Consider the following 12,454-nt stretch of genomic DNA (forward strand, 5'->3'; position numbering starts at 1 on the left):
AGGCAGGACTCCGCTTATGAATGTCTGAGTTGAAAACATCTCCTCCTCATGCACATTTTCCCAGCCATAACTGACACGCCTCGTCCTTGTTGGGTAGGAAGCAAAGTCTTGGGACCTTATCTTTGGCCCCCAACACCTGAACCCTATCCGCCTGTCATCTGACAATGGAGCCCGTGATGATCCAGTCAGTTACCGTGGGGAGGGCACTAGTTTCTGCCATTGTTAAGATGATTCTGATACCCTACATTCATTCATTCATATCTCCTTTAATTCAATAAATGCGGGGGGAGGGTAGAGCTCAGCGGTAGAATGTGTGCCTAGCATGCACGTGGTCCTGGGTTCAATCCCCAGTCCCTCCATTAAAAAAAAAATAAATAAATAAATACAAACCTAATTACCTCCCCGTCAAAGCCAAACAAACAAATGCTATGTATGTGTCAGACTGGATGCTAAGCACAGGGGATACGAGGGTGCACTCTGCCGTGCTATTTGTCCTTGGACAACTTGGCTACATGCAATTATAAAACAGCTGACATAAGGACCCTTGCAAGAAAGCTAGGGAGGAGTGTTTATCCAGATGTGGGCTGGAGTCAGAAGTCTCAGAGAAGTGACTTCTAGACTGAAAAATAAAGGAAATGTTGAATCATCAAGGTGAATTTCTGGGAGGTAGGGAAGAAACAGAAGAAAAAAGAGCTAGGATCAGAACAAGCCCAAGAGGGAAGAGAGAGGGTCACCCGTTAAAGGGACAGACAGTAAAAATTACAAGATTTGAAATATCTGTTCACATAGAAATGTTATTTAAAATGGTAGTTAGAATCCATTTTATGGTATAAAGGATTAATTTTAAAAATCTCATGACTCCCTAATTCCATTTCTAAGGGCATACCCTGGAGAAACGCTCATGTATTCTCACAAAGAGAGTAAATGAGATGACTGAAGGAGAGTTTTTGGTAATAGCAAAGTCCTAGAAACAACCCATGTCCTGTCACCAATAGAACAGATCTTTAATTTGAGGCACATCCACAGAGAAAACGCTAATCAGCAGTTAGCGTGAACGCATCACGTGACAACCTTTGTGTTGTTTATGAGACGGGTTAGGGAGAGGTTCCACCAAGTAGGGCACTGGATTGCGAGAATTGAAGCTTGCCCAGAATCTGTGTGGTGGGCCCTGTGATGTGGCGTCCATATGAGAGAATTATGTTTAGATAGCCTTCTACGAAAAATTTAAAACCATGCAAATGTGCATGTCCAGCTGCAATGTGATTTTACATTGACTTAATGTCTGGCTCTTTATACTCTCTGCTCATTGTCAGAAAACTTCCTAGGCTGGCAAAGGATTTGGATTAAATAGAAAAAATAAAATAAAATTTAAAAATTCAATGAATGAATCAGAGCATAGATAACCCTCTGCTCTGGTCTGAATGTGTCCCCCTAAATTCAGATGTTGAAATCCTAATGCCCATTGTGATGGTCTTAGGAAATGGGGCTCTGGAGAGGTGCTTAAGCCATGAAAGTGGAGCCCTCAAGAATGAAATTAGGGCTCCTAAAGGGAGAACCCCTAGCATTCCCTAGCTCCCGCTGCCACGTGAGAATCCAAGAAGTCTGTGATGCATAAGAGGACCATGCTGGCTGGCATCCTAATCCCCAATTTCCAGCACCCAGAACTGTGCGAAATAAATGTTTGTTGCCTATGAACCCCCAAATTTATGGTTTTTTGTTATAGCAGTCCAAATGGACTATGACATCCTTAAAACTATAATGTTAAACAAACAAAAAAAATCAAGATTCCAAAGGATGTATGCAGGAATGAAGACATGGAGCACAGGAGAGTTTTAGGGCAGTGAAAGTGCTAAAATTGTATGCGGATTTTACCCTGTGCAGGGGGTCGGTGCCCTAACCCTCATATTGTTGAAAGGTCAGCTGTATTCTGTGTGATACCATCATGGTGGATACAAGACATTATCTATTTGTCAACAGCCATAAACTATGAACTTTATTAATAATATTGTATCAATATTCACCCACCACCTGTAACAAATATCCCACACGAATGCTAGATGTTAATAGTAGGGGAAACTGGGGAAGTGAGATACATGAGAACTCTAATTTCTGCTCAATTTTTCTATAAACCTAAAGTTGCTCCAAAATATAAAGGCTATTAATTTTTAAGAGAATATATATAGTACATTTATCATATTTTATATATTTAAAATATGTGAAACAATCCCTGGATTTTCTGAACAGATACGTATGAAGTAAATGTGTAACGACATGTCTGGGGGTGATCAATTCAGGCTAGTGGTTCCCTTTGGGGAGAAAAGGGAGGTATGTGTTTCATTCCTTAAGTGGGCTAACAGCTGTTGATTACTTTATACACAATCCTGTTTTTATACCCAAAATAGTTCATAATGACTTTCATGTAAGAAAAGAGGTCACAGCTAGAATCAAGTAGACTAAAGCAATTACAAGAAAGCCCTTTAGGTCCTCACTTAGCATCTATGTACCCATACCTAGTGCACAGTTTTAATACGATTAAGTGTAGTCTCCAGACCAGCAAAAAGACAAGATGGGCTGTACCTTATGGAACGGAACCCTGGGGAGACAGAAGAGGCTATTAAAAGGAAGAGATCTGACAAAAGCAAAAATGACAGTTGATGTCAAGGTAGGGTACCAAAGATCTGCACAAAGAAATCATGAATAATAAAGCTGACTGTACTCTGGAGCCATGTCATAGAAGCAAAATTTTTATATATCCCAATGGCTCTCAAGTTATGTCTATATATGGGGTTTAGAGGGAGGGAGAAAAAAATACTGGTCTTCAATCTTAGAAGGAAATAGGTGTGAATAGTAAACTACAATTTTGGTCAAGCATGGTGCTCATAGCTTTGGATAATTTATTTAAAATTAATGAAGAAGCTTAATCTTAAAGATCTTAGGCAATGGTGTGCTATAAATATTAACAACTGGCTATATGTTTTAAAAGGTATATACCTATATGTATATATGTGTTTATTATAAACTTTACTGATATAAGGGGTGTGTAATATACAATTTCCAAATAATAATATGCAATGCTCTTTACTGTAAATTCTATACAGCCAACTGACTCTCATAGAATGCTTGTTTACATTTTTGCCAGATTCTTACATTGGTAGCCAACCTACGATATACAACCTAACAAATGGGAGTATTTATCACTTACGTAACTGTTGACAAATGTCTTTGCTTAAATTATCAGGCACATTGAAAAGAAAATTACAAAGATATACCAGAATTTCACTTGTTTATCAGTGACATTGAGCAACTTCTTTGCCGAATTGGACAACAGTTCTCAAACACTGGTAAAATATTGCCCAGAATCTTTTGTCTACTCAAAATATGACAGTTACAGACCTGACACACATACATTTACTCTGCATTATTAATATTTTCTCTATCACTTTCTTAGGTCCAGACAACCAACAAGACAATAAATCAAATACTGAATTATAAGCACTTGCCAATTTCTTTGGTGTAAACACTCCACATGACCAGTTTCAGGGAACCAATGGGATAGCACTGAAGGCAGAGTCGTGAAAAGATGAACACATCATACAGTATTTCTTCTATACAGATACCAGAAATCTAAATAAACTTAAGGGCATAACTAATAAAAAAAAAGTAGTAAAATAATTAGGGAATAGTGATTTTGAGCATTTATTACCTTTGTTTCTAATCCAAATTATTTACTTACAAGTTTATATAGTTGAATTTTTAGTGCTGGTTGTGTATAAGAATCAGCTCATAAAATTACTGAAAACTTAACAGGCACTGGTGAGTCACTATAAGCTGGTTTCACCACATCACTGACGAGTGACTTACCTAAGATCACACTCTTATTAAGTAGTAGAATCAAGATGCATCTCTAGATCTGTCTAATGTTGATGTCCAAGTCCTTCCGCTGGACCATGCTGCTCTTAGTAATAAGGACTGACTGATCAAGGAAGAGTCAACTGACGCCCATGCTACTCAATTTACAAAGCCTAACAACTTACACATTTTGGAAAACACTCCATCTAAAGTGCTTAAAACAAGTTTTGACAACTTTAAGAAGTAAATATCATCCAAAAAAAGTGATACAAATGAACTTATTTACAAAACAGAAAGAGACTCACAGACATAGAAAACAAACTTATGGTTACCAAAGGGGAAAGGGTGGGGAGGGATAAATTAGGAGTTTGGGGCTAGCAGATACAAACTACTATATATAAAATAGGTAAACAACAGGATCCTACTGTATAGCACAGGGAACTACATTCAATATCTTGTAATAACCTACATATATATATAAAACTGAATCACTATGCTGTACACCAAAAACTAACACAACATTGTAAATCAACTATACTTCAATATAAATAAATAATAAAGAAGTAAATGTCAGTTAGCAGGAAAATGTACTTATGTGCAGTAGCTCATTCTAGCTGTACACTAGCTAGATGAAGCATATCTAAGCAATCATGTTTCTGTGAGAAACTAGAATATGACTTGAAAATTAACCATTATAATTGAAATTTTGATTAAAAAATATATAGTGACCATTACTATTAGAACTTGAATGTACATTTTCCTGGATGAATGATATTAATAACTTGTTTGTTCAACAGGGATTTTCTCAGGATAAAATTACATCCACATTTTAAAAGTTTGTTCTTTATGAGGAATAAGATTACCATTTCCAGGGAGACTACATATCTTGAGCTATCCTTCAAACAATTATGATTGCTGGGTGAAATACAGGAACCATATATTTTAAATGTGCCATTGATCTGGCAGGATGCTAGGCAACCTCAAAACAAAGTGAGACATGTAATTCAGAGGCATCAGTGAGGAGTGATACAGGCCTCTGTCCTGAGAGCATCTGAGAAGCCCAGGTGATGTGAGCTTCCATTTTAATGGCCGTGGAGGACAAGAGCGAAAAGAAGCAAAGAGTAAAGCTCACCAAAGGTGGGCAGCCTATGTTTAGATGCTCACGTAAGTCTGACAGCACAAGGACTCCACACCTTGTGCCAGAATAAACAAGAAACAAGCTCTGCCTAGGAAAGCGACAACAAAACAAGTAGCTTGACTCCAAGTTATGACTCAATATTTGTAACCACAACTCAGCTCTCAAACCGCTAATTAAATGTGAGAGTGGAAAAAGATTTTAGCAGACATACAAGCACTCTCACTGGATATTGGAAAGAATTTTGCCTCTCATTGGATATTACTGGAGGATAAATTTTTCCAAAACAATGATGTAAACCAAGAAAGATAAAGATCTAGGATCCAGGAAATGAGAAATTCACCAGCAGAAATCTCTAGAATGAAGGCACTGTGCAGCAAGCCCAAGGAGTAGCCAGTCCACTCAAGCACGTCATAGTCTATGGGAAATCTTTCTTCAACAATATTATATCATTAGAATATCTAGTTTGTTTTTCTTTTTTTTAAGATTTACTATGGAATTGTCAACCTGCACAAAAGTAGGCAGAATAGTACCATGAAGCCCCATGTACCTGTAGTTCAGCTTTAGCAGTTTCCAACCTTTTGCCAATCTTGTTTCACTTCTGTCCCACCCAGGCTTCTTCATTCAGTGGTAAACATTTCAGTATACACCGTAACTGACAAGAATATTTGTGATAAATTGCACATAACACGAAGCTTATCATCTTAGCCACGCTTAGGGGTACAGTTCAATGGCATTAAGTACACTGACCGTGTTGCGCGGCCGTCACCATCCATCTCCAGAACACTTTTCACCGTGCAAAACTGAAACTTTGTACCAACTAAGCAACGATTCCCCTTCTCTGTCATAGTGGAATTATGATGTGGGTAGTGAAAATGGGAAGGGAGAGGGAGACAAAGTGGACAAATGCGTTCATCTTCACCCTTCACAGGGTAAAGTCAATAGATTACACCCATAACACGAAAAAAACCCTCAAAAACTAGTAATATAAGCATGTTATTCAAGATATAGAAGTTAATGCCAAAACGATTAAGCAAAAGAATTCAAAGAGGTTTCCTCTAGAGAGAGGAACATGGGAGAGAATGAGGGGCTGATGGTTTCTAAAGCAGTCTTGTTTTGACTCTTTAAGTTATTTTACTATATTAATGTTAATTAGCATGAAAGTGAATTTATGAAATAATATCAAACATTATAAAAGACAGCATAGTAAATAAATACATTATTAAATATGTGGGTAATCTAAACAAGCTTTTAACATATGGAACAATAATAAAATGCTTATTTTGTGAGAATCAGAAAGAATAACCAGATAGAGCTAAAATATTGGACAAAAAATATGGATGGATATATGCAAGCACCAAAGTGAGAAATCAGAGTTAAAGTGTTCTTGGGTTCTTATACTGTTTAGAAGGGGATGAAAGACATTAACATTGTACGGACTAAACTCCCTAGATAAAAGACAAAGATTGTCAGACTGTATTTTTTAAAAACTCCAGTGATATACCATTTACCAACACACTTAAGACTTAAGAATATTTAAAAAATTGAAAGTCAAAACATAGAGAAAGATATCCCTTCTCCTCCCTAAAAAAACCAAAGGACTTCAAGGCATTACTGGAGGTAACATGGGTCACTACATAATGACCACACTGTTATAAGTATGTATGCATCTTAGACTCTGGTTTCAAAATACGTGAAGCAAAAACTGACATCACGTAAAGCTGACAGATAATCTATCTCCACGATGGGAGATTTTAATTAACCCAAGTTCTATCAAACATTTAACAAACAAACAAAAAACAACTCTACTCTTGCAGGAATTATTCCAAAAAATAAGAAAGAATTCCTCAACTCATTTTATGTGGTTAGAATAACCTTGATACTAAAATCTTAAAATGTCTCTCAGCAACTGAAACAGGAGAAAATAAGGATGACAGATTAACAAGCTTGATCTAATCGATACACATGGCATTACACAATAATGAATGCAGCAATTTAAAAATATGTAACTCTTCATGCAGAGAGAAATATCATGAAAGTCGAGCACAGATTGGTCCATAAATAAAGCCACCATAAATTTCAAAAGGTTGGAGAAGTACAGATGCCAATCTCTGACCAATCATGGTAGAATTCAATAAGTAAAGAACATTAGTTTGTTCTTTCAGAAATCTGAAAAGTTACATCTGAATAGTTAAGGATTAAATAAGGCATAATAGTGGTCACTAGAAAATAACAAATGCTAAGTAACAAAAAAATAAAAACATAGTGATATCTAGTTTAAGTGATATTTAGAAATAAAGCTTTAATGCATGTATTAGAAAAAAAGCAAGAGTTACAGCTAATAAATTAATAAAAGAGTTATAGCTAATAAGCCAAAAGAATATATAATGGAATTGTAAAAAAAAAATCTGAAAAAGACAGAAAAGGAGAAAGAAAATAATGACAGATAGAACAAATAGGAAATAAATAGCAAAATGGTAGATTTAAACCTAACCATGTCAATAATATTATTAAGTATAAATGAGCCTAAACAACCCAGTTGAAAGGCAAAGATTACCAGATTGGTAAAAACACCGGACTCAGTTATTTACTGCCTACAAGAAACCCACTTTAAATATAAAGACAAAAGAATGTTAATAGTGACAGGTTAAAAAAGATATACGATTACTAATCAAAGAAAACTGAAGTAGCTATGTTAATACCAATGTAGATTTCAGAGCAAGAATGTCGCCAGGTATAAGAAAACTCATTTTATAATATTAACGGATCCATCTTTTAAGGGGACTTACAGCCCTAAATGTTTATTCACCTGATAACAGAAATTTGAAACACATGAAGCAAAAATTGATTCAACTACAAAAAATAAACAAATCCACAATTACATTTAGACATTTCAATTAAAAAGACCAACAAGACTATTAAAAAATGGACTAAAGATGTGAACAGTTCCTTCACAGAAGGAGAAACACATGGCTAGGAAACATTTTAAAACATGTAGATCAGTAAACACTGGGAAATGCAAATGAAAACCACAATAAGATACCATTCTACAACCACACAGTTGGCACAAAATTTAAAAGTTGGGCAATATTGAGCCTAAGAGAGACTGTTGCAAAGCAGGAATGTCTGTACACTACTGGTTGGAGAACAATATGGAAATATTTAGTAAAGCTGAAGAAGCACATATATCAGAACCCTGTAATTCACATACTATAACATATACCCTGCTTCTACAAATGTAGACCAGGAGACATACACAGCCATGATTGCAACAACAACAAAAACCCTCACTGGAAATAGCCTAAATTTCCTTTGTCAGGACAATGAATCAGTGAATGAATAAATAAAGTACAGAACAGTCATACAGTGAAAGACCGTGCAGGTAAGAATGAATGAACTACGTTTGTACAGATGAACATGCATAGATTTCCTAAATATAATATTGAGAGGGAAGAAGCAAATTGCAAAAAAATATACACAACCTATTTCCATTTATATTATGTTCAGAACATGTAAAGCAAAATAATAAATTGTTTAGCTGTATATTCTCACATGCAAAAACCATAAAGAAAAAGCAAGGAATTAATAAATGCAGAATTCATTTTAGTGGGTACCTCTGGGAAAGGGGGTAAGGAGAGAATACTGGAGGGAGGGGGACCTAGAAATATGGTGAGTATGTGGATATCGTTTTTTTCTTATTCTATACACATAAATTATAAATGCTATTTTATCTATTGTTTTTCCAACAAATTTTATAATACATTTTATTTTTCACAGTAAAGGCCATTCACTATGCATTAATTAGATCTCTGTCAGTCCCTTAAACAGATAACCCTTAGAAGATGTACTATTATTACCAATAAGAACAAAAGTACAAAGATTGGGTAACTTTCCGAGATCACATAGCTAATAACTGTGAACATCTAAACATGATATACCAGTTCTACACTTATCGACATCAATAGTTTAAACTCCTTCATTACCTACAAGTTTGATGAATCTTGGGCAAAATGAAATCTTCCTTTTTGAATTAGTGTTTTGTTCCACCTTAACACATTTCCCAAATAATAATTACATATCCACTTTCCTCTGAGGATCTCACAGTCTAATTGATATCAGACAAATAAAGTCTTAGACTACATTAAGAGAAGAGTTGTAACAAAATAATGTAAAAACACTACAGGAGAATTAAGAAGTAAGCACTTAAGATGTACTTCTGTCATTGGGAGGCAGACAGACTTGCCCACAAGAAAACTTTTTAAGGCAGGTGCTGAGAGATGAGCAGGAGTTATCACAGTGGATCCGATAAGGGAAAAGCAAATGAGTAACTCGGTGGCAATGCTGGGGTGAACTGCAGAAGGAGAGCACTGGGAGCCCCAATCCAGCTCACAGGTTATTGCAATATCTTTGGCAAGAAATGACAAGCTCCTGTATTTTGCTTTTAAAGTAATTTGGAAGAAAATAAAACTGTCTCTGAAATTCTCACCATCTGAGGACACAGAAGGGATTCCCACAAAAAAAATATAAAATATTGATATTACCTCCAAACCTAAATATCCAAGACTTCCAAGGCTACAAAATGTCATGGGAAAAGCGTGGGCTCTAAAGCCGGCGTCAGTGAGTTTTGGCTCTGTCCCCACCCCTTACCTGACATCTCTGTATGTAAAGTGAGAGGGTGGTGTCTACTCCCTGGGCTTCTCATGAAAATCAACTGAGTGTCTAGCAGACACTAAATAGACCTCAGTCCTCTGTGCAAAGGAAATCATGTCAAGCAAAAAATAGATAAGTGTGTTTGTGTATGTGTGTGTATACTCTTCCTTCAAACCCCCAACATGACATTACCACATCACCTCTTCTCCATAGCATTCTCTGACTCTCCACCATACTCACACTCTCCTGAATGTACACATGGGAAAATAACACATGGTGTAGAGTCATCAGTAAAAATATCTTTTGCCTCCTTCGCACTTTGAGCTCTGTCAAGGGAGGGTCCAGTTTTCACTCACTCATCTGTGTCTCTCCAGCAGCAAGAACGGCACATGGAAACTGTGTGCTGATTAAAATGCTCTCTGTGTGGCATGCAAAACGTAGTAAGTAGGAATATTGGTGTTGACTATGCCGTTGCTTCACAGAGCTACGGAAAACGCATCTCCATGTCTGTAAGTGACTGCAAATTCTTTACTTGAAAGAGAAAGTATAGTTAAAATTTAAGTAACTGTTATTTATAAATTAGGATCTGGTGTGCTTTCAAATAAAAATAATTGTTTATTTTTACAACTAGCATTCACTAAGAGTATTAGACATAACTATCCTATGTGAAGCATTGAAATCTTAGAGAGCAAAGATTCTCTGATCTAGAAAGAGTGCTGGAAGCTAATCCAGAAGGAACAAGGGCCTCAAAAGTGACCCAAAAAACCCCACCAAACCACATGGAAATAAATACGTTTCACTGTCACGGCACAGCAGGTCGGAGGTTCCAGAAGGGATGTCTCCAAGAAAATAAGAACAAAAGAAACTGATGAAGTACCTAATGTGTTTGAACATGTCAAGAAGTGATCTACATTTCTGGCAGATGGTGTAGGGTTGATTAGTGAAAGAATCTGAGAGTAGGAAGCCAACAAAAACAAAGACAAGTATTAACTCTAAGGCAAAATTAAAACTGTTCAAGAAAAGAAACTCAATCATAGAACGTTAGGTGGCTCACTTGTGCACAATATTCATAAATTCTGATGCAAAAACTAAATGACAACTGAAACAAAATGTTAAATAACCACATTAGAAAAATGGAGAAGAGAAAGTTTGCTTTGTGAGTAGATACTGTGAGCAGGCCAAAAAAAAAAAAATCTAATCTGACATAACAGGAAGTCAATATGTTATATACTCAACTAGGACACCAAATAATAACTGTATAGTCACGCTATTCAGAAACATAAAAGCAAATTCTAGAAGAAGTGAAAAGACTCAAAAGTGTTGGCTGTGGGGAAAATAAATAAGCCGAGACGATTGACATGGAAGATCTTTGTTGTTGGGTGCAGTAACTGTCACAGCACTATTTGAGTCTTCAAACTATGCACATAGGTTACTAAGATAAAACTAAACACCAAGTTAGAAAAATAAGAGTAACCACAAGAGAAAGGAAATGGTAGATGGAAGTCCCAAATTGGTCAGCACTGGTTTGCAATTAGGAGTGCATGCCACTGGAGGAGGCAGGTGGAAATGGGTACATGTGCTTTCAATTGTCCCAGAGACTGGGGTGCTACTAATATTTAGTGGCAGGGCCAACAAAGAGGTTCTGCCAAGTACAGAGAAGCCACACACACTAAGGAATGGCCAGATCAACTGCCAATGGCATCCCTGCTGGGAAACATTGCAGTAGATGGAGAAAAGAGTAAAGAAAAATATAACGAGAAAGGAAAAAAGACAGAAAAGAGGGGGACAAAGCAAAAGGAAACCATCACACTAGAAATGATAAAATAATAAAATGGTAGAAAATAGTTGAAGCATATTGGTAATCATAAAAATTATAAGCCCATTAAATAGTCCTGTTTTAGGTAAAGATTAAGAGGGGAAAAATATTTACATGTAAGCCCTGATAAAAATTAATTTAGTAACATTAATATGATATAAAAATGTGTACAAAGAAAAAGCATCAAATAGGACAAAGAATAATATGTTCATATTAATAAAATTATAGTCCACCAATACTATATAGTAATCATGAACTTCAGTGCATCAAACAACAGTCTTGAAATATACAAGTAAAAATCTCCGACAAATGCCAGGATATACTGGAAACTTAATTAACACAGTGAGAAACTCTCTCAGAAATCGACAAAGACAAAGACTTTGATTAACAAAGTTTATACCCTTATTCTCCTATGGCTAGGTGGCTATGTATGACATTATGCATATAGGTACACATGTATATATGTACATTTATACATGTGATACACACACACATGCAAACAAGAGAAACAAGGATTGGTACTCAGCAACAGAAAATTATTTCTTCACACCCTTGAAGTATTCATAAATATTAGAATTCTTGCAGGCTACATTCTCTGACAATTAAACAAAAAAGAGGAAAGGAAGGAAGGGAGGGGAGGAAGGTTTTTAACAACCAAAGAATAAGCCAATCTATCCACTTGGTTTTTGGTTGTTTTTTTTTTTTAATTCTAACTAAATCTTGGAGTAAATAGAAAATAAAGCAGAATGATTTTTGAGGGGAAATGTGTTATTAAAATTATCTTAAGAAAATGCAAAAACCTGAAAACAAACATCTCTAATGCAGCTAAGTGCTTTAGAACAGACTTTTCCTCAACAGATGGGAGCTGAGGCTGAACAGAGGAAGAGATGGGGGCTGGCGGAGACAGCTTTGCCTGCATCTGGGGTACGAAGATACTGCCCAGCCATGGGGAAGTTTCTGAAGAAGCCACACATGTGTCTATGAGAAAAAGAATCAGCTCTAAG

At 36.1% G+C, this 12,454-nt stretch overlaps 1 protein-coding gene across 7 annotated transcripts in view; it reads right to left on the reverse strand.

The window, feature by feature from the left end:
- Window positions 1-12,454, reverse strand: part of LOC102526703 (cytosolic beta-glucosidase) — a 161,123-nt gene that overhangs the window by 127,491 nt on the left and 21,178 nt on the right. The gene's annotated exons all lie outside the window — the stretch shown is intronic.

Source organism: Vicugna pacos, chromosome 2 (genome assembly GCF_048564905.1).
Source record: "Vicugna pacos chromosome 2, VicPac4, whole genome shotgun sequence".
NCBI lineage: Eukaryota > Metazoa > Chordata > Mammalia > Artiodactyla > Camelidae > Vicugna > Vicugna pacos.